General features: G+C 42.7%; 1 non-coding gene and 1 pseudogene across 1 annotated transcript; one reads left to right on the forward strand and one right to left on the reverse strand.

Annotated features, from left to right (window-relative positions):
* Positions 1-10,923: 10,923 nt before the first annotated feature.
* On the reverse strand, positions 10,924-11,010 carry trnas-uga (transfer RNA serine (anticodon UGA)). The gene has a single exon. It is a non-coding gene; the product is annotated as a tRNA-Ser (tRNA).
* A 3,084-nt stretch (positions 11,011-14,094) lies between these two features.
* On the forward strand, positions 14,095-20,559 carry LOC133494380 (class I histocompatibility antigen, F10 alpha chain-like; annotated as a pseudogene).
* The last annotated feature ends 6,295 nt before the right edge of the window (positions 20,560-26,854 follow it).

Genomic DNA, 26,854 nt, shown 5'->3' on the forward strand with positions numbered 1-26,854 from the left:
CGTATGATTCTGTGGGGATTGATTTGTTCATGGGGTACCAATTCTCGGATTGGCAGGCAGAGTTTCCTTTTCATCAAATCTGGCTCTCTTCTGTTCGAATGCCGCAAGGATTGTGTTCTTGTATTCCCGATCTCCATGCAGCTTCATAGATAGATAGATAGATAGAAACGTTAAGAAATCACTTGCATATGTAGAAGGTTCAGAAACCGCCTCGAGTCAAAAATTTAGAAGACATTTTGTAAAGCTTGATAACTACTTTCTGACAGTTGACTGACACTTTTCATTGTGATGTTATTTGGCAAAGTAGTCAGTAGATGGCACTCCTGTGCGCCTCCCTCTGAATTGACCCCTCCAAACAGGGCACTTAACCACGCTTCCTGAAGTGACGTCACGTCACGTGCGCTGACGTAAGACAAACAGTAAAAATGGCAAATACAAAACAATACATTCTGAACTGAGACAGACTCCATGCTTCTGATTTCATTCAAATCAACGATATATTATAGATTCTAAATACAATACATTCTTAACTAAGAGAGACGCCATGCTTCTGATTTCATTCAATCATTCACACGTAGCAATGTTATGCTAGCGAAGAACGTCTCATTCATTTTTATACAAAATCAAATATAGGGCATATCTTTGTGCAAACAGTCTGGTTAAGCTTCGACCGCGAGCCAGCAAGAAATCAATACGTTTGTGCAGTCCGAACGTCGCTAAATATCGCTCAACAAAGAATAAGTGTGTCAATCGATCACACGTAGCGGTGTTATGCTAGCGGAGAACGTCTCATTCATTTATACGAGACGTGTATTAAAAATCAAATTTAGGGCATATCTTCATGCAAACACAGTCTGGTTAAGCTTCGGCCGCGAGCCGGCAAGAAATCAATACGTTTGTGCAGTCCGATCATTGCTAAATATCGCTCAACAAAGAATAAGTGTGTCAATTGTTCACACGCAGCAGTGTTTTGCGAGCGAAGAACTTCGAATTCATTTATACGAGACATGTATTGGAAATCAAATATAAGGCATACCTTCGTGCAAACATATGTGTTCCGGTTGATATTGGATGGATTTAGTTGATGATGCGGTCTTCCACAAAGTTTGATCCATCGAAGACATTTTTCGTACTGGGTCTTCGGTTTTGGAAAGGGTACGAATCGAACTCCACCAACTAGCCTTTCAGGATACCTGTCGTCACTATTACAAAGTCCCTGACTACACCTCTTAACCATATCTATTGTTAAACAACCCAAATACGCGATAAAACGCTAACAAAACCTATACTGGACCATGCAATGTTGTCTGAGAAAATGGCGGGAGCAAACACGGGCTTTGGTTTATGCAGATCTCTGGCCTCTGATTGGTCAGCGACGCGGATTGCGCAATATCCACGGAGGGGTCAATTGAAGCGTGAGGAAGGTCGAGCCTCTGCCCACACATGCACAGTTGATAAAAACTTGAGTGGCAGAGAAAGACATACGGCCTAGTTTGTCTGTTCCTCACTGTTCACAGTGCCGACTGCCGACTCAGATTCTTCTTCTAGGTGGTGTGAAACAGTCGCTAAAATGTACTGAAATGCTCCTGTATGTACCAGAAATGCTTGGAACATGAACAAAACAAGACTTGAATGAAGTGGGACAGAAACACTGTAGCGATGAAAATACACGAGCAAGATGCTTGCATACTCGCACACAAAATACTGCAGCGTCAACCACAACGAACTGACAATGCAAACCACAAGGCTCATATGCTAATTAGCGTCAATGAGGTGCAGGTGAGGAGCTGCTGCACTCAGGGCAGCGGCCTGGCCACGCCCCTGAAACTTTCCAAGAGATCTGGCTGGCGTTCTGTTGGGATGAGTGCTTTCGACAAAAACTGGACGTATTCCCAGACTAGTGTGTTCCAGCGCCCTCCCTTGATATTTGGGACCCTCCGAGCAAGGACATGAATCGGATGTTGAGGAACTTTCTGGCAGGTGTGGCAATATTTCAATTCTGCTTCCACACCGAACACTTCAAACGCCAGCAGGTGACCAAAGAAATCACGTCAACAGTGTATGAATCCATCTGAAGATCCATCCATCCATTTTTCTTTGCCGCTTATCCTAAGCCGCATCTTACCAAGACAGCTGTGTGCCATTCCAAATGATGTTCAATCAAGTGAAGTGACCACAGGTGGACTCCGTCCAAGTCGGAGAAGGACCTCAAAGACAAATCAGTGGAAATCAGATGCACCTGAGCTCAAGTTTGAATGGCATTGCAAATGGTGGAATCCTGATTTACGCATAATGTTTGAATATTTACATGATTTATAAATTGACATAAATGTTCGAAAACATGACTGCATTTAAGAAATATTATGAAGATTTTTTTTTTTAAAAGAAAATTGTCTTCAAAACAGCTTTTGTTGAAATCCCTAATGTGGAAAATGTGAAGGGGTGTGAAATCTTTCTGGTGGTACTGATGAAATTCTTAAGAGGTTCTACATTTATTTTCTTTTGCCGCTTATCCTCACGAGGGTTGCGGAGTATCTATCTATCTATCTATCTTCTTTTGCTACTTATCCTCACGAGGGTTGCGGGGTATTTATCTATCTATCTTCTTTTGCTACTTATCCTCACAAGGGCTGTGGGGTATCTATCTATCTATCTATCTATCTATCTATCTATCTATCTATCTATCTATCTATCTATCTATCTATCTATCTATCTATCTAAACTGACACACCCATGGCCTGGCCACCGAAAACTCAACACACGAATCTTAAATACAAGACATAATTAACAAACGAGGTGCAGGTGAGTGGCATGACCACATCCCTGACAAACGCGATTGGTTTAAATGCTTGACAGAGCTAGATCACAGTTTTTCATGAGGTAGGTATGATCGTAATAACACGTAACATTTCTGGAGAGAAAAAGAAGAAGGGTACTATGACCTCATTCTAACCGAGCTGCTATACAGTACATGCACAGAATGATCATTGTTCGAAACAATCGATTTTTAATGGGGTAATGCAAAATAAAAACAATTATTTACACTGATGACATGTCTACGTTACCTCCATCCACAAGCCTGAAGGGAGACGACACGCATCAGTATCAAAACGGCAACATATGCGTGTCCTTTGGATGGAGATCAATGGAGCAGTTTTTACTTTGGATCATTGATTTGTAATTTCAGAATTTTTGCAGGTGTCCTCTCCTCAGCGAACTTTGTGTCCGGAAGAGTGAGACATCGCGTAGTTAATCAAATTCTCTTCACTTTGCTCCTTCTGCAGAGGAGCGCAACTCATCATTGTGTGTAATTACGCAAACGTTTGCTTCGTGTATCTCCCTCGTTACTTTGTTCGTGTGCCACTTGAGTCAAGTCTTGTTTTGTTCATGTTCCATGTTGGGCCTTCTAGTTATTGGACCAACAAACACTTGCACTTTCACTGAAAATACTGAAGCACTTCCCTAAATTGACCGGATTCATGTACTCAACGAATAAGATAGACTTGGTGCCGTAAACCTGGAAGTTGTTGGCCCAGTGCAGCCAGGAAGAAAACCGAGCCGAGTGGGAGCGGATGAATTTATTCGAGAACTCTGCAGCCTGGAATCAACTCCCAAACTTGATCTCAGGTGCATCTGATTTGTCTTTGAGGTCCTTCTCTAACATGAATTGAGTCCACCTGTGGTCACTTCACTTGATTGAACATCATTTGTAATGGCACACAGCTGTCTAGATAAGACGCGGCTCAGGATAAGCGGCGAAGAAAACTGATGGATGGATGGATCTTCAGCAAAAACACACAAAAACATTTTAAATTCAATTTTGTGAAAGATGGATTTGGACAGGTACGCCCAAGTCCCATCCAACCATGATGTACAGCAATTTTTCAATTGAAGGGATTTGTACGTTTAAAGCACACATGAAAAACCGATTTCCCTCGAGGAGAAACAACTCCGACCTCTAAAATCCTCACAAAGGTCCATGTACAGAATCTATTAGAAAACAAAGAATTATCTTTTCGTCAAGGATATCCTGGGTATTTCACTTGTGAGGAACATAAAAATCACTTCAAAGCAGAGTTCAGAATTAGGTCGTGAAACATTTTATGGGCTTTTGATGTGTATGACCTGGGGGAAAAAAAGCGCACATGGACTTATGTGGACATAAAATTAGAAATTAAAAGCAATCTTATCTTCTCAAACACCTTTTTTAAGTACAAAATAAGATGAAGGACGTTGGTGTTTACAAGTTCTCCTTGGGAACCACTTTAAATTTCTCATTGAAAAATTGTTTTGATGTCACACGCCCGACAGCCATCTACCCTGCCGTGATTGGTCTCCTCCGCACACAATGCTGTAAAAGTGCCATCCGTATAAAACACAAGGGCCGCACTACCATTATACTTTCATATTAAGGTGGGGGCCACAAAATATCATCTCGTGGGCCGCAAATATCCCGCGGGCCGCATGTGTGAGACCCCTGATTTCCACCAATAATCCTAAACTAATTGAGGTACTCCCTGAACCTTGACCACATATTTCTAAATCACCCATAATATTTAAAAAAAAAATAGTCCATCGACGTTGCTTATTTACTCTCCAAGTCGACAAATGCACATCCGAGAAGACACACAACTACTCCGAAATGAACTGAATTACTCCCCGAGTTACATAAACACCCCTGAAAATTCGGAAATCAACTGCAATTGTCATGGCCGTGTCTTTCCTCGACCCGGTTCGCACCTGCCCTGATGAGCATGTGTTTGTACCTCCTGACCTACTTTTTTTTTTTTTTTTTTTTTTTAATTTAACACAGACCAAAGTCTGTGCCAATTCCATGCAAAATTGTTTGAATTTGTCATGTGGGGATGGGCGATTGTTCTACAATGGAGGTATATGAACCCCGAAAGGCTCACCTTTGACCTTTGTCTCAAAGCTCTTGTCGGTAGCAACCTACCCCATCGTACTCAACATAAGGATACACGCTCAAGTACAAAGACGAGGCAAATCTTTACGAGACTTTTTATTCCTTAGAGATTCCTTAGAACTTTTTTAATGCTCCAATGAACATGCTGCAAGTCATACGTAAGTTTGACTTTCTATGTAGGTTGTCAGGGGCGTGGCCAGGCCTCACCTGCAGCTCATTGACACTAATTAGGAAATGAACTTCAGTTTTGTGTGTCGTTGTTTTCGTTGACTACTCATCAACTGGAAGGTGTTTAGTCCTTGAGTCTGGCACCTTAGACCGCTCGGCCATCCTGACACTGACTTTGTGAAAGCCAACAAACGCCCAAATCTACTGAAATATCCCCAAAATACTGAAGCACTCCCTAAATTGACCGGAGTCATGTACTCAACGAATCAGATCCATTTGGTGCCGTAAACCAGGAAGTTGTTGGCCCAGTGCAGCCAGGAAGACAACCGAGCCGAGTGTCAGCGGATGAATTCATGCGAGAACTCCGCAACCTGGGATTAGATAACGTCTATCATCTGTGTATGATGCAATTATACAAAAGGACTAATGTTAATATTTCCAGTTTTCCATGGAGTGATACTGCATCGGAACAGGTAATTCTCCCAGAACCCACCACTGACCTCATGATTTCAACTAATCCCAAACCAAAAGACTCCATGTATGTTGTTGGCGGGATTAAAACCTACGCAGGGAAACCCCAAAGGATTTCTCGTCCATGACAACCTGACTGTAAGACATTTTTTTTTTTTCAACCTGATGGTGATCTCAGTGATTTGTCCTGCCGCACGTTTTTTTCCCATCGATGTAAAAACAAGATGATAAATTATTCACCTGGGGCACAAACACAAACTACATCACACTAATTTTGATGCAAAAAGCAAGAAAACATTTTCACTCTCAATGAAAAATTTAACCAGCTTTTCAACTAGCAACTGTGGGGTGGTGGGCACTGACTTTGTGAAGTCACCGGTCCAGCGCTTTAAACCTGCACACCGTCTTGGACTCCAGATGTAGTTGAAAGTTCTCTCTTTTTATTGGAACTATTATTTAAGATAAGTGTTAGAAATCCTTCAGTGACGTGAAAAAAAAAGTCCATTGACATTGCTTATTTACTCTCCAAGTCGACAAATGCACATTTGAGAAGACACAGAACTCCTCCAAAATGGATTTAATTCATCCCGAAGTTACATAAACACCCTTGAAGACCCGAGAATCGACTGCAATTGACATGGGCGTGTCTTTCCTCGACCCGGTGCGCACCTGCCCTGATGAGCATGCGTTTGTACCTCCCGGCCTTGTTTTTTTTTTTTTTTTTTTTTTAATTGAACACAGACCAAAGTCTCGGCGAATTCCTTTTCCACCCAACATTGTTTGGATTTGTCATGTGGTGATAAGGCGTTGTTCTACAATGGAGGTATTTGACCCACAAAAGGCTCACCTTTGACCTTTTGGCTCAAATCTCTCGTTGATCCCAACCCACCCTGTCGTACTCATCATAAGGATACAAAGATCAAGTCCAAAGAAGACGCAAATCTTTACGGGACTCTTTATTCCTTCATTTTTTTCTGTATGTCTTTATTTATTACATTTTTATTCCAGGGCATATTTTCATAACTTTTTTCATGCTGCAGGTCATACGTGACTTTGACTTTCCATGGAGGCCGTCAGGGGCGTGGCCAGGTAGCAGCTCCTCACCTGCACCGCATTGAAGTTTTGTGTGTCTGATTGTAAGTTGTGTTTGTTGTGCTTTGCGTTTTGTGAGTGAATCTTCCTTGTTTCAACTTTTCTGTGCCACTTCCGTCAAGTCTCGTTCTTGTTTCACGTTTTACCTCATGGATATCGGACCTCGTTTCTGGATTTTGGGACTTTGCCTGTTGGCCTCGTGTTTTTTGTGCTTCTCCCTTTTTGGACTCTGACAGAATTAAACTACCCTCGAAAATCATTTCCCTGCATTTGGGTCCTGTTCCTTGCTGCATGCTCGTGACAGGAGGCATCGTTGTGTATTAGGCTTAATTCAACTTTTCAGTTCATAGTCTGTTTTTGCATTGAGAAAAAATGATTCTACATGGTTATATACCTTTCACAGTTATTTGTCACGAGCAAGCAACATGGGGGAGGACCCAAATGCAGTCCCACTGGAGTTGCGCTTTCCCTGACCCCTGACACTTTCCAAGAGATCTGGCTGTTGGGATGAGCGCTTTTCACAAAAACTGGACGTATTTCCGGATTAGTTTATTCCACCGCTCTCCCTTGATGGTTGGAGCCTCCAAGCAAAAACATGAATCAGATGTTGCAGAACTTCTCTGCTTCCACACCGACCACTTCAAACACCAGCAGGTGACCAAAGAAATAATGTCAGCAGTGCATGAATCCATCTGAAGATCCCTTCATCCATTTTCTGAGCCGCTTATCCTTAGCCACATCTTATCTTTCGAGCTGTGTGCTATTCCAAATGACGTCCAGTCAAGTGAAGTGACCACAGGTGGACTCCATTCAAGTTGGAGGAGGACCTCAAGGACAATCAGTGGAAATCTGATGCACCTGAGCTCAAATTTGAGTGGCATTGCAAATGGTGTCAAGACTGATTAACACATTAAAATACTGATTTACGCATTATTTACATGATTTATAAATTGACACAAATGTCTGAAAACATGACTGCCATTATATTTTATGAAGATTTTTTTTTTTTTTTAAAAAGAAAACTATCTTCAAAACAGCTTTTGACAAAATCTAGCAGCAAATTGTGGAAAATGTGAAGGGGTGTGAAATCTTTCTGGTGACACTGTATGAAAGTCTAAAGAGGTTCTACATGGACGTACTTTACAGTTTATGTGGAGCAAGCCATGGTATAATTTCCATCCATCCCTCCATTATCTTTGCCACTTATCCTCATAAGGGTTGCGGCGTATCTATCTTTTTATGAGGGTCACGGAGTATCTATCCATTTCCTTTGCCACTTATCCTCACGAGGGTTGCGGGGTATCTATTTATTTTTGTTTGCCGCTTATCCTCATGAGGGTCACGGGGTATCTATGTATCCATCCATTTTCTTTTGCTGCTTATCCTCATGAGGGTCGCGGGGTATCTATCTATCGAAGACGCTTGTAAACTGACACACACACACGGACTGGCCACCGAAGACTCAACACACGAAGCTTGAATACGAGACATAATTAAGAAACGAGGTGCAGGTGAGTGGCATGACCACACCCCTGACAAACGCTTTTGTTTTAAATGGTTGATGAAACTAGATCACAGTTTTCATGATGCTGGTATGATAGTAATAACACGTAAGATTTCTGGGGAGAAAAAGAAGAAGGGTACTGTGACATCATTCTAACCTCGCTGTTATACAGTCCATCCTCAGAATGATCATTGTTCAAAACAAAAGATTTTCAATGGAGTAATGCAAAATAAAAACAATTGTTTACACTCATGACACGTCTATGTTACCTCCATCCAAAAGCCTTAAGGCAGACTACAAACATCAGTGAGCTAAAAAAAAAAAATAAAAATACAGGAAAAACGGCAACATGTGCGTGTTCTTTGGATGGAGATTAATGGCGCAGTCTTGTGTCATTTTTACTTTGGCTCATTAGAGCGTTTTGTAATGTTGTAAATCAGGGGGAAAAAAAAATCATTTGGCCTGAACATAAAAGATAGACATGTATTGGATGGAGGCGGTGCTGCATCTTATGTGCCAAGGAATGTTTTTTGAAAGAAAAAGTCAAGTCAGAAAAGGTCATCCTCGGAGAATTGCCTGACAACTGTAAAGTAGCTGTTTCCAAACTTTTTCCTCTGCAGTCCGGGAAAAGAAATGTCAAGAATTTCAGGAATTTATTAGACCAACTAAACCCAATCTATCAATCAATTAAATATAGTTCTAAAATATCTTTTTGTCATTTTAAAAAAATTAATGCTACATCTCAACTCTGTTGATCAGTCAAAAGTAGTCACCCGGCCCCATCTGGAACACGTCCGCATTGAGAATAAAAAAAAACGAGAGTGGTGATTGATGGATCGTGTGCGCCATGACGATTTCTGACCATGCTCTTCGGCATGAATAATAAACCCATAGTGAATTGTGTGCTTCAAAACCCTGTAAATTTCCATTATTACGGAGGAAAAGTCACAAAAATAAAAAACGCAAAAGAACAAAAGGTGGTGAGAGTGAAGCCGTGCATTTCTTTGCAATTCTCCAATTTGCGTGCTGCACCTTCACTAAAAGGATCGATCAACGATGACCTCGAAGTACTTTTCTTCGGTTCTTCAGAATGGAAGCAGACTACCTCTTTGGTGAAATCTGATTGGACAGCTCCATCTTCAAGGCATCAGCCTCAAATGGCTGGTTGTGAAGAATCATTGTTGACTCAATAATAATAATAATAACAATTCCTGATTTTATTAAATATGTGTTATCTGGTTACTATCCTGGAAACAATAATTTTTGATTTATATTTGTCACAATGATGCAGTGTCAATCACAACAAACTGTCAACTGACAATGAAATATATTTTATTTATGTGCCTGGCCCAATTAGCGTCATTGAGGCACGAGTGAGGAGCTGCTGCTGGCCGTTGTTTGAATTTGTCATGTGGAGGTGGGCGATTGTCCTACAACAGAGGAATTCGACCCACAAAAGGCTCACCTTTGACCTTTGGCTCAAAGCTCAGGTGAGTCCAACCATCATAAGGATGCAAGCTCAAGTACAAAGAAGAGGCAAATCTTTACGGGACTCTTTATTCCTTGATTTTTTGATGTATGTATGTATGTATTTATTTCTGACATTTTTATTTCAGGGCATATTTTCATACGGAACTTTGACTTTCCATGTTGGCCGTCAGGGGCGTGGCCAGGAGCTCCTCACCTGCACCTCATTGACACTAATTTGGAAATGCTTTGCGTTTCTTGAATGAATCTTCCTTGCTTCAACTTTTCTGTGCCACTTCAGTCACGTTTTGCTCTTGTTTCAAGTTTTACCTCGTAGGTATCGGCCCGCGTTTCTGGTTTTTGCCTTTAAGTCATGTTTTTTGTGCTTCTCCCTTTTTGGACCGCTGACCTGTGTATGACCTCTGACAGAATTAAACTACCCCTGAAAATCATGTCCCTGGATTTGGGTCCTGTTCCTTGCCGCATGCTCATGACAGTCGACATCGTATGAGGATTAATTCAACTTTTCAGTTCATTGTCTGTTTTTGTAGTGAGGAAAAAAAAGATTCGACCTGGTTATATAAATTTCACATTTCAAATTCACAGTTATTTGTCACGAGCAAGCAACATGGGGGAGGACCCAAATGCAGTACCCCTGGAGTCGTGTTTTCATTATAAAAGTTGTGTTTACGTTGATGTTAGACTTTGGGGAGCAACTTTTACGTGCATCCACGTTGGTGAAAACGATATGTCCATCCATCCATTCATTTTCTTTTGTCGCTTATCCTCACGAGGGTCACGGGGAGTGCTGGAGCCTATCCCAGCTGTCAATGGGCAGGAGGCGTGGTGGACCTGAAGTGGTTGCCACCCAATCGCAGGGCAAATGGAGACAAACAACAGCACTCACAATCACACCTTTGGGGCAATTTAGCCTTCCTCTGGATGTTTATTTCTTTATTAATTTTGTCCGGCTTTTTCTTTGTAAGATTCCATGATGATATATCCTGTGGTGACTCACGGATGACTGATATTATCATGTGGAACATGAGGATTGCGACTCCAAGTGGAGTCTCATCATAATAATAGCTACAACGTACATGCACATTTTGACGAATTCAACATAATTTTTGTATCTAATTTTTCAATGGAATGATCGAATGTACAGACATTCGATCGGTGGAGCTCTGGTGGGTGAATTCTGCGATTGGGCTGGTGCACAACTTGTAAAAACATATTTTACTCTAATCTCTTGCCACACTCCGCCGCAGTGCTGGAATGCAACAGAAGACTAGCTGCTCGTCGTCAGCAGGATTTGAACCTGCGCAGGGAGACCCCAATGGATTTCAAATCCATCGCCTTAACCAATCGGCCACGAAAACACGGCTGCAAGACTTTGTGTATGCATTTTTTTTTTTTTTTCAAACTTGATGGTGGTCTCCATAATTTGCCCCGCGGCATGTTTTTTCCATCGAGGTAAAACAACTTTAAATGAGCAAATTTTAAGTCTGACATTTTTTCGACTTTGGCCTGTCAAACATTGCGGAGAAACTCCTCGGGGTGAAAGCCGGCGCACGTCTCTGGTACCTACTTCAGTCCAAATACCTTGGCAGAGGGACACTCCACATACGGCAGCCACCTCTCAGGCGTGCCGAGAAAAGCCACGCAGACACGGGGAGAACGTGCAAACTCCACAGGGGCGGGCCCGAGATCGAACCCGGGACCTCAGAACTGTGAGGCCAATGTTATACCAGCTGATCCAATGCACCGCTGCGGGCAAAGCACTTTAAAGTTTAATTATGGCAGAGGTCAGAGGTGAGCAGTCCAAAAAGGAAAAAGCACAAAAAAACACGGCGAAAAAAAATCACACATATTTCTTTGATTTATGATGCCATTTTTCATGTCCGTTGATAATTGTTTGCTTTTTTTTTTTTTTGTGGGGGTGGTGCATTTGTGTGGCGGGTTTGTTATGTTGCGCATTCAATCTCAATGAATGGGGGGGGGGGGGGGGGGTTATCCCTCAAATACTGTGCTTAAATGTTCACATCCTTTGCGTCTCGTGATACGATTTGTTTTACTTCAATCGGTAAGACGATGCTTTGCATTTTTTGTGTGTGTTTTGGGGAGGAAGTTTTAAAGCGTGACCACTTCTTCATTTGAGTGAATGAATGGTCACAGTAGTGGAAGGGAACAATTTGTCAAAGGAAATTAGAACAAGTGAGTCCTTGACTCATTAATTGGATGCTAAATTGCCCCTCGGTGTGATTGTGAGTGCTGTTGTTTGCCTCCATGTGCCCTGCGATTGGCTGGCAACCAGTTCAGGGTGCACCCCGCCTCCTGCCTGTTGACAGCAAAGATAGGCTCCAGCACTTCCCGTGACCCTCATGAGGATAAGCGGCAAAAGAAAATGGATGGATGGAGGAAGGCCGCAAAGATTCGGTGCTTAATTTGGCAACCACTATATCGTTTTCACCAACATGGATGCACGTAAAATTCTAACATGAATGTAAACACAACATTTCTAATTAAATTCCATATGACCTGCAGCATGTTTATTGCAGCATTAAAAAAGTGATGAAAATATGCCCTGAAGTAAAAATGTCATAAATAAATAAATACATACAACAAAAAATAAAGGAAATACAGAGTGCAGGACTGCTCAAGTCCAAATTTAGTTGTGGAGTAGTTTATCATGTCAAAAAAAGACCGCGGTAGTGGGGGTAATACTTTAAAGAGGTCCAGGAAACTTTGCGTTGGGGTTATCAGCTCCTACCGCTCATGGAATTTGTAATCTTTATTTTCAAGATCTACAAGTACTTGGTTCTTGTCTTGTTCAGTCCTGTCCTATATTTTCCTGTCCTTCTTCCACAGGGTGGAGTACGACTACCCCGTACGACACTTGAATTTAATCATTGTCACCGCACTTTACAATGTCATTGTAATCTACATTGTCTTTAACTTTACTGCAACGAGTGTCTTGTCTTTTGTCATCTTCTCGTTCTTTATTATTTCATCATCATGTCACTCTGTCTAACCCTAACCCATTTTGTTTTTCCACCCCCCTTTAAAACATCGCTCTGTATAACTCAAATTTTCAGTAAAGATCCATCAGAAGGCAGACAAGAAAAATATAATTAATAACTCAAACTTTTTTTAACTTTGCAGAGAAACACTGTTCATAAAAGACAAATTGTACAGTAAATTCAAATTTGACTATTGGAAGTTGACCCAAAAATCAAAATAACAGATGAGAAAAATAATAAAACAACATTTTACAGATTTTTTTTTTTTACAAAAAAAACATGTAGAAACCAAATAAATACATTTTATAAAATAACAAATCAAATGAATAAGAGCGATGACAAAAATTCCAAAAGAAACTGACTGATGAAAACCATGCAAAAAAATCTGACAAATGTACACAGTAAAGCATGACACGAGCGGATTTTCACTCCTGTCCCGTCCCACTCCCGTAGAATGACTCCCACTCCCACTCAAAATTACTCCCACTCCTGTCCCGCTCCCGTTTGAATAAAACCACACATGTTGAAAAAATGTTGCATTTTTTATTTTGACATTCGGTCGGTGTAAACAAAGTGTTTTGTTGTGTGTCGCCGGCAGCCGCTCCGAGTCGCTTTTCGCTTCCGGAGGTGACAGGAAGTCAAACCACTGTTGTAGTTCTTTTGCGTTGCTAGCGCTGTCAAAAGAGTGTTGGCTCTCACTGAAAGATGACTACAAAAATGGACGCATCTGTTCATCTGGTTGATGGCTGAAAATTATCATGTATTCATGTCATTACCGCTCCTGCCCGCTCTCGTTGCTTTTTTTTTTCCCCCCCGTCTCGTCCCGATCACGGAATTAATAAAAAAAAAATGACTCCCATCCCGTGGGATTCCCGCGGGGATCACGTGACCCACGGGAATTCCCGAAAAATGTCATCCTCTAGTTCCGACCCCTTATTGCACCCTCTTGACAGTCGTATTAGGTTTAGCTCAATAAATTAAAATCGTTAAGAAAAAATTCCTGGTGGAAATTCACCCAAATATCCAAATAACTGAGCAAAATAATCAAAAAATTACACATTTACAGATTTGGGTGTTTGATGACTTTCAAGTAGCATTTCTGGTCCATATGGGAGCATTTCAGTACATTTTCGCAGCCAAATTGTACTTTTAATTCATATTAATATTTGCTTTAGTCGTAATAAAGTTACAGTCGGGAGTACCAGTCCATTTGTTTTTCAGCATTGCATTAACCCTTTAACAGCTGAGCCTCAATATATCAGCCTGCATTTGTTTGTTTTAAAATTACTAATATAATGACAAAGCTTTAATATTTCTTGCCAAATAGAGGGAAAGATAATTTCCTAATTATTAATCATTTGATCAATTAATTAACAGAGGGACAACCCAAGATGACAAAAATCCATATTCCATTTACTATTTTTTTTTTTTTTTTTTAGAAACGACACATTTATTTAGGATGGGCATTATTTCGACTTCGTTGTGATACAGAAGTCATAAAAATCTAAATCACATTTTCAGCTTCTGTTGTCGAATCCATGAAAATGTTTTTTTTTGTGTGTGTGTAAGAATACGTTTGAATAAATATTGAAGCATTTAAAATGACCAGAAAATAAGTTTTATGTTTTGTAGATTTTTTTTTTTTCTAAGCAAAATCTTTTCTTCAAAATGATGTTCAAATATTTCAACTGAAGATGAAATCTTTTCAAATGGGAGTAGCGTAAGATTTTGGGGCGTATAACAAACAAGCAATAATTATTTTCTTTTTTTTTTTTTCGTTTTTCTTTCAGCGCTTCACTCGCTCAAGTATTTCCATACTGCAACCTCTCAAATTCCAAACATCCCAGACTTCTTCAGTGTCGGTTATGCTGACGACATTTCGATTTTGCACTGCGACAGCAAAATCAGGAAAGCACAAGTCAAGCAGGACTGGATGAACAAAAATCACAGCCGAAGAGCCTCGATACTGGGAGACAGAGACGCAGAAAAGTATTGAGGATGAGCACGTCAACATTTATATTCTCAAAGAGCGCTTCAACCAAACTGGAGGTTTGGTGACGTTCAGGTTTTGATGAGGAAAATCAATTTCTTGTGCTCGTACACGTTCTTCCTCCTAATGAATCAACGCGCATCTTTCCTTATCCCCCGCCGTGGTGTCACTTCAGCTTCGTCCTCTCGGGCGTTCACATGTTCCAGACGATGTTCGGGCTGCGAACGGGACGACGAGACTGACGAGGTTGACGGTTGGGAACACGACAGTTACGACGGACAAGCCTTCATCTCGTTTGATCCGAGGGAAATGAGATGGATCGCAGCTCATCCACAAGCGTTCGTCACCAAACTTAAGTTGGACAGGAATTAATTTCTGAATCTCGACCAGAAGGTCGACTTCACTGAGATTTCTCCTGCTTACTTGAAGTATGTGACCTTTGGAAGGGACTTCCTGATGAGAACAGGTGCGGTCCCTGCTGTTAGCACGCCCCCTGCAGGAACATCACTGCCATTACAAGCTGCACTCTTCCACCTTGGCTCTTTTCCTCACACATTCTTCATCCATCTTTTGTCTCATTTTTTTCATCTTTTCCTCTCCATTTTCCAACCCTCACACGTTCATCTTTTGTTTTTCAGTCTTTCAACAACTCTCACAGTCTCCTTTTTTCTATTCTCACACTTCTCTCCAATTTTGATTCTTCCAATAGTTTCTTCTTTCCATTGTCCATTCCCTCCACACTTTCTTCTCAGACACTCCCTTCAATTTTTTTTCTTTCCATATTTAACTCCTCTCACAATCTTCTTTTTTCCTCACACATTTTTCCCTCTTTTGCCTTTGTCTTTCTTTGATTCGGGATTTCGACTTTGGCGATTGGCCGCTCACAACTTAGTTTGACGGATTCTGGCGTTGCTGGTGTTCATTTCTTTGCTGATTCAACACATTTCTGATCATTTGATTCCAAGTCAAATAGTTTGTGGTGAAAAGAATGAAAGTGACGCCACTACCAGGCCGCGTTCTCATTGGCTCGCGCGGGCCAGTATTTAAAACGCGGCTTCCGGCTCGCTGTCACTCCGAGGTTCGGCGGTGTCGCCGTCACCTTGTGGGCGAGAAGGAGCAAAACATGGCGACGGGGAGCTTGTTGGTCCTGATTGTTGCAGCGGTGCAAATCCGCAGCGTGACGCCCGGTAAGCGCACTTTGTCCACAACTTGATGAGCCCGATCGCGTCCGAAATGATTCTTGTTGACGCTCGGGACGTTGCCGGAAGGAACGTTTGGACTGCTCAGATCAAAGGTCAGCAAAAACGCCACTGGAATAAAGGAGCCAGCATTTAAAAATTCTGTCTTTAAAAAAAAAAAAAAAAAAAAAAATCAATTCACGGTATTTTCTGGACTATAATTTTACTTTTTTTCATAGTTTGGCCAGGGGAGCGAGTTATTCTCCAGAGCGACGTTCGTGTGAAATTATTAACACATTATAGAGCTCGTGCACGTGACCTTACCATTTTGACGGCGCCATATTGCCGGTACCCGAGACCTGTTGTGCTGTTTGTTGTCACAACAGACGACGTTCAAATATTTCAAACTGAAGACGAAATCTTTTCAAATAAAAGTACTGGAAGATTTTGGGGCATAAAACATACGAGTAATACATCTATTCATTTTATTTGTTTGTCTTTCAGCGCTTCAGTCGCTCAAGGATTTCCATGCTGCTTCCTCTCAAATTCCAAACATGCCAGACTACTTCAGCGTTTGTTATGTTGACGGCGTTCCGATTTCGCACTTCGACAGCAAGACCAGGACAGCAAAAGCCAAGCAGGACCGGATGAAAAACACCACGGCCGAAGATCCTCAATACTGGGAGAGAAACCGCGCAGAAAAGTATTTACAATGAGCAGGTGGAAAAAGTCAACATTGATAAAGCCAAAGACCGCTTCAACCAAACGGGAGGTATGTCGGCGTTCAACTTTCGATGATGAATATCGATTTCTTGTGCTCGAAGGAACCCACGCGCAGCTTTCCTTACCCCTCGGCCGTGGTGTCACTTCAACTTCGTCCCCTCAGGTGTTCACGTCGTCCAGACGATGTTGGGCTGCGAATGGGACGACGAGACTGTCGAGGTCGACGGTTTCTATCACGACAGTTACAATGGAGAAGCCTTCATCTCGTTTGATCTGAAGGAAATGAGATGGATCGCAGCTCATCCACAAGCATTTGTCACCAAACTCAAGTGGGACAGTAATGAATTTCTTAAACTCAACTGGAAGCGCTACCTCACGGAGGATTGTCCTTCTTTCTTGAAGTAGCATGTGACCAATGGGAGGGACTTCCTGATGAGAACAGGTGCGGTCCCTCATGTGAGCACGCCCCCTGCAGGAACATCACTGGCATTACAAGCTGCACTCTTCCTCCTTGGCTCTTTTCCCCATCTTTTCTCTCATTTCCTTCTTATTTCTCTCCATTTTCCCACCCTCACGCGTTCATCTTTTGCTTTTCAGTCTTTGAACAACTCTCGCACATTCTTTCCAATTTTGAATCTTCACATATTTTCTTCTTTTCTTAACCTCACACACTGTTCAATTTCTTTTCTTTCCATATTTTCCTCCTCTCACAATCTCCTACCTATTTTTTCCCTCTTTGCACCTAACTTTTTCTTTCCATCTTTTCTTGTGTCCGTCATTGTTCCTCTCACCCGGTGTCCACGTCTCTCCGGGCCCGCAGAGCTTCCCAAGGTGTCCCTCCTCCAGAAGACGCCGTCCTCTCCGGTCACCTGCCACGCGACGGGTTTCTACCCTCGTGCGGCCGACCTGTTTTGGAGGAAGGATGGCGTGGATCTCCGCCAGGACGTGGAGACGGGAGAGACCCTCCGCAACCACGACGGAACCTTCCAGATGATCTGAAAGCGGAGGTGGCCGACGGAGCCGAGGGCTGCTACGAATGCGTGTTCCGGCTGTCCGGCGTGAAGGACTCCATCGTCACCAAGCTGGAGAGAAAAAACATCCGGAGCAACAGGCGCATCCGAGGTGAGCTGGCCTTCGCCGTCCCACTGGTGGTCCTCATTCTGGTGTCCGCGGTCGTCATCAAGCGTTTCAAAAACCGAGCAGGTGAGGGACGCCGACGTCGGTTCCGTCGGGATTATTTGTGCCCACCGCGGTCGCAAGTGACTTGACTTTTGTGTCTCTTTTGCCTCTTCAGCCAAATACGCTCCAACAAAGTAAGTTAACGACTTCTGTTTCGTTTAAACCGCAGACAACAAACATATTCAAAAAAGAGCCAATTCACAAATGCATCATATGCAGGTATTAAATGTACGATAAAACAAATTCACTGTCGCACACTACTAGCAAGGAAGTCAAAGTACGAGTGAAGAGCGGATTGTCCTTCGTTCTACAGTCTGGCTCATTGACATCTTTCCGTGTTTTTGCACCCGGCAGCCATGGACGCCGCTCCTTCATCTGCTCCCGAGTGAGACGCAGGCGCCGTCACGCGGTGAGTTCGCTGACGTGGACTCCACTTGTGTTCATGGCACTCTTCCCAGGTGGGTTCATGTGCACGATTTGATTCGCTCTCCTTCGTGCAGGTGTCGGAACACAAAAGCGATGCCTCCTTCCAGAACTTTCTGGTCGCGCTTGGATTCAAACGCAGAAAACGGGATTTGGTCTTCATGCAGACAATCTGCACAGTTTTGATATTTCTGTGAATTCTCGCTCAGAGGTTCTTGCTGGCTTTGGTGTCTTGGGTGAGACTCGTTTGAGCCGATTGGTACCGTGTGATCAATTTCAGTGCCATGTGTGGCGAATGTATAAATCACTGGTGTCAAACTCGAGGCCCAGGGGCCAGATTCGGCCCGCCGTGTGATTTTATGTGGCCCGCGAAGCTCAATCTTGCATATTAACTTCTGTGATTTTGGTTCAAATCTGTACCAAAATTTCAAATTGTCATATCATAAATGATCACACTGTGGTATTGGAAGCATTTTTGTGTTCCCAAACAACAATTGTTGAAAAACACAGTCCCCTTGATGTATGATTCCAAAAGGAGTTTCGAAATTCCGTGTGGAAATATGATGTGGCCATCAAAGATTTTCACGTTTTCACATTCATAAATGGCCCGACGAGGGGAAACCAGAACTCCAATGTGGCCCGCGTCAGAGTTGCACCTTGCTGACACACAATTATGCATCTCGTTCCGCCAAACTTGGAACTTTCCCTTTTACTCCATACAATCGATTGTAAATATGTAAGTCCTTGTTAAAAAAAAAAAATGGTTCACAAATTTACATTCATAAACATTGCTCATAGGACTTGGAGATTCGTCACATGCTTGTGCAATGATGGAGAATTTTCATTGAAATATTACACATCCTTTCATAGTTAGACCGTGAGCTCACAAACCCCCCCAAAATTATGAGTTGCAGTGTAAGGACAAAGAGGTAAAAATGAACAAAGAAGTGTTGATCTCAGTTTTAATTTTGTTGACTGTGAAGTACTTTACCAGATACATGTGATGTCGAAATTTCACGGAACCTTGTTTTGTTTTAAATAAAAAAATGTGTGTGGCAATAAACAAAATTTTGGACCAAAGTTGTGTGTGTGTGTGTGTGTGTGTGTGTGTGTATTTTTTATAAAGAGAGTTTCAAGCCATAATTTATTGAATAAGTCGCTTGTCTGAAACAATGAACACATGTGTTTGCAAACACTTGTCTTGCAGGCAGTTTGCGTCACAACGCCAACCGCAAAGGGCCGCCCCCCCCCCCCCCCCCCCATTCAAAATGCGCTATTCGTTGCGCTAAACCAAGACGTGAAATATGAGGGAGCCTGTCAACCACCCCCTTTCACGTGGCAATTTGGCTCCAACTTCCGGTCAGGGCAAAACATTGCTGCGGGTGCTAGTTCACGTGAAAGTTGACGTCCTTTGACATCCTTACAATTGTACATTGTGAAACAAAACATTTTCAATTTTTCGGTGTCAATATGGTTCATTCCTGTTGCGCCGTTGGCTGTCAAAATCGTGCAGGCGGTCGCAAAGAAGTAACTTTTCACCGGTAAGTGTGATTCAGTGTAACCTTTCTAATGAATTATTATAACTGTGAATGTGGAAAATATATTATTGCAGTGCAGATTAATCTATTTGGAGTAATAGATCTTGGTTTAGGGGGGGGGGGGAATTGGGTTAACCATTGAAATGTTTTCTAAAGACATGAACAGTCGTTATGCTACTTCGATCCAAACACTAACAACAGATCCGGTCTGACACGGATCTCCAATTTCTCCCTTCATATAGAACCCAACTCTTAACCCAGTAAAAAAAAATAAAAATACAACTCAACATCGATATTAATCATGACATGCATGAATGAACAGTGGGGAAGTAGTGGCGTCCATGGCTGCAGGAGTGCAAAAACTGAAAGATGGGAACGATAACAAGCCAGACTATGGAAGAAGGACTTTTGCACCAGGAAGGCGTTCGCTCTTCAATCGGTTTTCACTCGTACTTTGAACTGCGCTTCGGACTTCGACTTCCTTGCCCCTCGTGTGCCACAGTGAATTTCTTTTGACCGTACATTTCATCCCTGCATATTTACAATCATCCTTGGGTCGTACTCCTGTTAATGAATTGATCAAATGATCAATAATCGGGAAATGATCTTTCCTTTTGTTTGTCAAGAAATATGAAAGCCTTGCAATTACATTAGTTTTATTTGTACTTAAATTTCACTATTGTAATAAATGTTGGCTCCTTCATTCCAGCGGCAGCTTTGCCAAGCGATATCAACTCGAGGATTTTCGACCTTTCACTTGGGTGGTCGGAGTGTTGCTTTGGATATCATCACGAGTGTCAACGTTGCAATCCATTTTTCCCTCTGGTGATGGAAATAAAAAAAAAAAATGAACATATATAAAATAAAATGTTTTGAAAATTCTTTATATTTTTATTTTTTATTTATATTATCTATTATTATGTATTATTTTGTCATTATTTATATTTTTATTCTTTTTTTTTTCTTTATTTAATTCATGAAATTCTTTATCAGGCAACCTACTATTTTTTTCTACCTTGTGCTATGTCAGGACCCTCAGTCACATCCCGCTGGTCCAGTCAATATTCGTATTCATCATATATTTTTGTAGACGATCGCCAGATCGGTCACTTTAATCCGCTCCCTTTGCACAACTGCCATTGCACTGGTCTAGAACCGATCCGCAAACGGCTCGAGGCACTCTGTACGAGCTGAACACAACGTGGGACGGCATTTATCTCGTACCTGTTCGAAATGAAGATTTTACATCTTGCGTGACTCTTATAAGGAAGAATTCCTAGGCTCAAAAGCAGATGTATCCATTTTTGTTGTTTCTGAAATCAAAGAATTTACAGAAACAACAAAAATGGATAAATCTGCGTTTGCGTCTGAACTCTTTAATTATATTCTCCATAAGGGATTGAATATGCTTCTCTTGTTAGGTTTATCCCCTAACTTGCTGGAATAATTGCGCAAATAACGGACAAGAAGTCGTCTTTCTTCTGATCAGGAGGACGTGAGAGACAGGCCGGTTCCAGTCTCCAAACACGTTCTGAACCAGCCTCTCACGTCCTCTTTTTTTTTTTTTTTTTTTTCCCGGAAGTAAAACTAATCGAAACAAAACGAGTCCACTTGAGGATCGGTTTATTTTTCTTTTTTAAATTACGCATTGGACTCATTTGAGAACGATGCATATTTCAATAAATAAATATTTCAATAAAACGTCTGTCGCGGAGAGGTTTACCGAAGTTTAACTTGTGACCGCAGCAGCCGACTCGATGTCCCGTCCCCCCAATAATAGTTAATGACTGTGAGTTTGTGTAAAATCAAGGGTCATTTATTTAAATATTCGTATTTGTATTGAAAAAAAATCCGAGTGGCTGCATCGCTATGTGTGATTTATTCTTGATTGAAAAGAGATCCAGCAACAAAGTATTTGCACTCGTCCAGACTCTCATCTCACAGCTGCGCCGGACCGTCCCAAGCATCATTTGGATAAATGTAAAGATGATGTCATGGATTTATTTTTTGTACCCGCTCGCCATTTAATTTGCCGTCTGACGTTGAACTCGAGCTTGTTGACTTGCAGTGCGAGCCCGCTTCGAAGGGTGAATTTGGGTCGGTGGGATTGGATGCGTTATATCGAAATCTCGCGCCAGGTTACCCCGAATTAGCAGCCATGGCTGCAAAGGTTCTATCCGAGTTTGGGACTGCTCATCTTTGTGAACAGGTCTTCTGCCGAATGAATAATAATCCTAATCATAATAAAGGTTGACAAATAAAGACTTCAATGACATTGATAAATGTGTTCCTACTCGCGATTTCACACCTCATATCGATATTGTGAAGGCAAACAGATGCAGGAGTGCAATGAGAGAGAGAAAAATGTGTGAACCCAACACCCAGCCAATCCTGTCATGCTTTTGTAGTCACGTGACTGCACGTTTTGCGTTCTCGTGTCCTTTGCTCATGTCTGTGACCTGAAGTAACCCTGGCTTTTTTTTTTTTTTACACTGAATTTATATTATTGAATTGAATTTTGAAATGTTGAATTTATCTGTATATGCCAAATTTGTTAACATTGAAAAGTTAAAGTGAAATCCAGTAATTGACCCCTCCGTAGAAATTGCGTCATCGGCGTCGCTGACCCATCAGAGGCCAAAGATCTGCATAAATGTTGGCGTCCGCCATTACCTCTGACAAAGTCGCATGGTCCATTATAGCTTTTGTTAGCGTTTTATCACGTTTTTGGGTTCCTTAACAATAGATATGGTTAAGAGGTGTAGTCACGGACTTTGTAATAGTGACGACAGGTATCCTGAAAGGCTAGTTGGTGGAGTTCGATTCGTACCCTTTCCAAAACCGAAGACCCAGTACGAAAAATGTCGTCGATGGATCAAACTTTGTGGAAGACCGCATGATCAACTGAATCCATCAACCGGAACAGATATGTTTGCACGAAGGGTAAGTCCTATATTTGATTTTCAATACATGTCTCATAGAAATGAATTAGCAGTTCTTCGCTCGCATAACATAGCGACGTGTGAATGATTGACACACTTGATCTGTGTTGAGCGATATTTTGCGATGATCTGACTGCACAAACGTGTCCCTTCGTTCGCGGCTAATGAGCTAAGCTAAACCGGACTCGCAGTCCTAAAAGCCTTCGACGTGGACAGAGACACCAAGACTGAAGGAAGGATGTTTGAGGACACTAAAGTAGTGATTGTCGTACTCGGTCGGGACTTGCGCAGGTTCGGCACTAATTCAAGAATAATTATTGAGGGGAGCGCGTGACGTTACACAAAGAAAACGAGAGAAACAACTCGTAAATCAAGCCTCGCCTTCTTTTCCTTCATACAGCGGTTCACAAACGGCTATACAGATTCTGCACACAAGTGTGATATGTAACACGAAAATAGGAAACTGTCAATGACGAATTCGTCTTTGGGTTATAATATATTATGTGGCTTCTGGGTCTTCCTTTGACTCCGGAAAGATCTCGCGCTAATATCAATGGTTTCTCCGTCGATATGCATGGAAATACCATTGAAATACCGCTCGCAGAAATACTTGAAGCCCTGCTGTCTGCTTTTCAACGATATTTCACTGTTAGCTCAGAATGCGAGTGAGAAACCAGCTGGTAAATCGTATAATTTTGCTCTAGTCTTTTCTTCTCGCGCCGCCGTTTTTGCTAATTATTTGTCTGAGGTTAGCACATGTGGGGTGACGTAACTTCAGAAGGCCTGGTTGAGTGTCCTGTATGGAGGGGTCAGTTGCAACCAGTCACATAAAACACTGGATGGATGGATGGATGGATGGATGGATGGATGGATGGATAGATGGATGGATGGATGGATGGATGGATGGATGGATGGATGGATGGATGGAAAGACAGCTGATTGTGATGGATGGATGGATGGATGGATGGACAGCTGATTGTGTTGGATGGATGGATGGATGGATGGATGGAAAGTCAGTTGATTGAGATGGATGGATGGATGGATGGATGGATGGATGGATGGATGGATGGATGGATGGATGAAAGACAGCTGATTGTGATGGATGGATGGATGGATGGATGGTGTTGATTGAGATGGATGGATGGATGGATGGATGGATGGATGGATGGATGGAAAGACAGTTGATTGGGATGGATGGATGGATGATGATGGATGGATGGATGGATGGATGGAAAGAGTTGATTGAGATGGATGGATGGATGTCTAAAGAGCTCATTGTGATGGATGGATGGATGGATGGATGGATGGTGTTGATTGAGATGGATGGATGGATGGATGGATGGATGGAAAGACAGTTGATTGTGATGGATGGATGGATGGATGGATGGATGGATGGATGGATGGATGGATGGATGGATGGATGGATGGATGGACAGCTGATTGTGTTGGATGGATGGATGGATGGATGGATGGATGGATGGATGGATGGATGGAAAGACAGTTGATTGAGATGGATGGATGGATGGATGGATGGATGGATGGATGGATGGATAGCTGATTGTGATGGATGGATGATGGATGGATGGATGGATGGATGGATGGAAAGACAGTTGATTGTGATGGATGGATGGATGGATGGATGGATGGATGGATGGATGGATGGATGGACAGCTGATTGTGTTGGATGGATGGATGGATGATGGATGGATGGATGGATGGAAAGACAGTTGATTGAGATGGATGGATGGATGGATGGATGATTGATGGATGGATGGATGGATGGATGATGGATGGATGGATGGATGGATGGAAAGACAGCTGATGTGATGGATGGATGGATGGATGATGATGGATGGTGTTGATTGAGATGGATGGATGGATGGATGCAAAGACAGTTGATTGTGATGGATGGATGGATGGATGAATGGATGGATGGATGGACAGCTGATTGTGTTGGATGGATGGATGGATGGATGGACAGCTGATTGTGATGGATGGATGGATGGATGGATGGATGATTGATGGCAAGTAATATACACAGTGAATGAATTAATTAACACTTCCACTTTGAGAGCTGATCCACCGTGCCACCTGGTTAAATTTAAAATCTCCACGGATAATCTCGTCTCCCTGCTCGGCGAGCGCTAGCAGTGCCGCGCTCATGCTAACTTGAGGTGGAATGTAAACACCTACAAGTGTGAAAGAGGCGAGTACAACGGTTTACAGTTCAAGAACGACGACTACAAGAGTGGCGCTGAGCTGCGTAACGTTCGCGCACCGTTTGTCATTGCTACGAATTCCGCCGCCTTGCGACTTCCGCGCCAGCGCCGCTTTGCGGTCCGCTCGGGAAAAACATGAAAGCTGGATAGCTAAACGGCGCCACAACGCCAATCTGGAGAAGACTCTCTGATCAGCAAGTCCTTTCTTGTGTAGTCCCGGGACGACCGAAAAACGCACAAGTCGTAAACGGGACCGGGGATGACGTGCCACGGCGCCATCTTGAAATCACACCACAAGACCAAAACAAACCCCCTGAAGGTCACACCCTTTGACCTCCCAAAAAAATGACCTCTCAATAGTTTGATAAAAATACATTTTCTTTGATTTATTTTTTTTTTTCATCACAAAAATATTGGAGAAACCATACGCATTGCTGTGTTTCAAAGTCAGTGCTGATTTTCAACTCTCGCCCACAGGAGACCTTTTAAAAGATCTTTGGTTCCGGAACCGAAGAACCCAGTTCAGATAATAAAACTTCATCGCTCACTGATGATTGGTCATCGAACGACACAGTTGTGCGTCTTCACCTCGTACCGCCGAGAGAATCCTTGGCCACAAGCTGAGCAGGAAAAAGGTTTCACTCCGGCGTGGGTTTTCATGTGTCGTGCGTGGTTTCCGCTATCGGAGAATCTTTGCCCGCAAACCGAGCAGGAAAAGGGTTTCTCACCGGTGTGCGTTACCACGTGACCTTTTAAAATTGCCTTGTCGGAAAATCTCTGGCCGCAGACTGTGCAGGAAAAGGGTTTCTCTCCAGTGTGGATTCTTGTGTGAATCCTCATATGCCCCTTATGAGAAAACCTTTTTCCGCAATGTGAGCAGGCAAAAGGTTTCTCTCCAGTGTGCACTTTTGTGTGCCGTCTCAAGTATCCCTTATCAGAGAACCCTTTCCCGCAAAGTGAGCAGACAAACGGTTTCTCACCTGTGTGGATCCTCGTGTGCAACGCTAAACGTTGCCTTGAAGCGATTCGTTTCCCGCAAATGGGGCAGGCAAATGGTTTCTCCCCGGTGTGGATTCTCATGTGCTGCTTCACGCGGCTCTTATAAGGAAACGTTTTTCCACACTGGAAACATTTCCAGCGTTTGCTGTCATGACAGTCAGGCGAGTGTGACGGGTCGTCGCTATCTGATAGCGGAGGAAAGAGGCCGTCTGCTTGGCGGTCACTTCCTGTTGTCATGTGGTGACGCGAGCTGCCGCTGGGAAGCTCCGGCCCTCCGCTTTTCCCACTTTGACCATCATCTTCGCTCTTCAAATGGACACCAGTGGACGGCAACGTGGTCGTATCCTCCTCTTCCTCCTCGTCTCTTTTGACGCCGGAGAGCGCCGGCTCCTCTTTGACGCGGGGGGGCTCCGACTCCGCTTCCTCTTGAACGCGGGAAAGCTCTTTACCGTCCACTTCCGCTTTAACGTGAAGGAACCTCGGCGCCTGTCGCTCAGGACCGAGACGTTCACAGACATCTGCAAATCACAAGACAAACACGCGGGTGAAATCTCAGTTCTGTGCAACCTCCCCTGTCAATTAGGTCTGGCCGTGATCAGCATATCATCTAAAAATGCCTCGAAACGATAGGGTAATATTTCCCCGGTCACTTCACTCGGTTATGAGATGTTCTCTTCGGCGTAAAGAGCTTCCGTGTCAGAAGGGGCGTGTTCGTGTTTTCATTGGAGAATGTCTGGGTGATGTCACGGACAGAGGATGCAGCCAATATGGCGACCACTTGAATGTCGTACAATGACACTTCCGCAAGTTTGCGCATGGACGATGCGCTCTCGGCTCTATTTTTTAGTATAGACATTGAAGTGAATAATGTTATATGTATTTTTCATTCCAATAACTATTTTAGAATGTTTATAGGCATGACACTTGACCTTTCACTTGCAGAGTACATTACGCACTGTAGAAGAGTACCTGGAAATTCCTAGTCCCTTTTAAGCTCTCTGACATCTCTTCTGATTA

The sequence above is a fragment of the Syngnathoides biaculeatus genome, chromosome 21 (assembly GCF_019802595.1).
Source record: "Syngnathoides biaculeatus isolate LvHL_M chromosome 21, ASM1980259v1, whole genome shotgun sequence".
In the NCBI taxonomy this organism is placed as follows: Eukaryota; Metazoa; Chordata; class Actinopteri; order Syngnathiformes; family Syngnathidae; genus Syngnathoides; species Syngnathoides biaculeatus.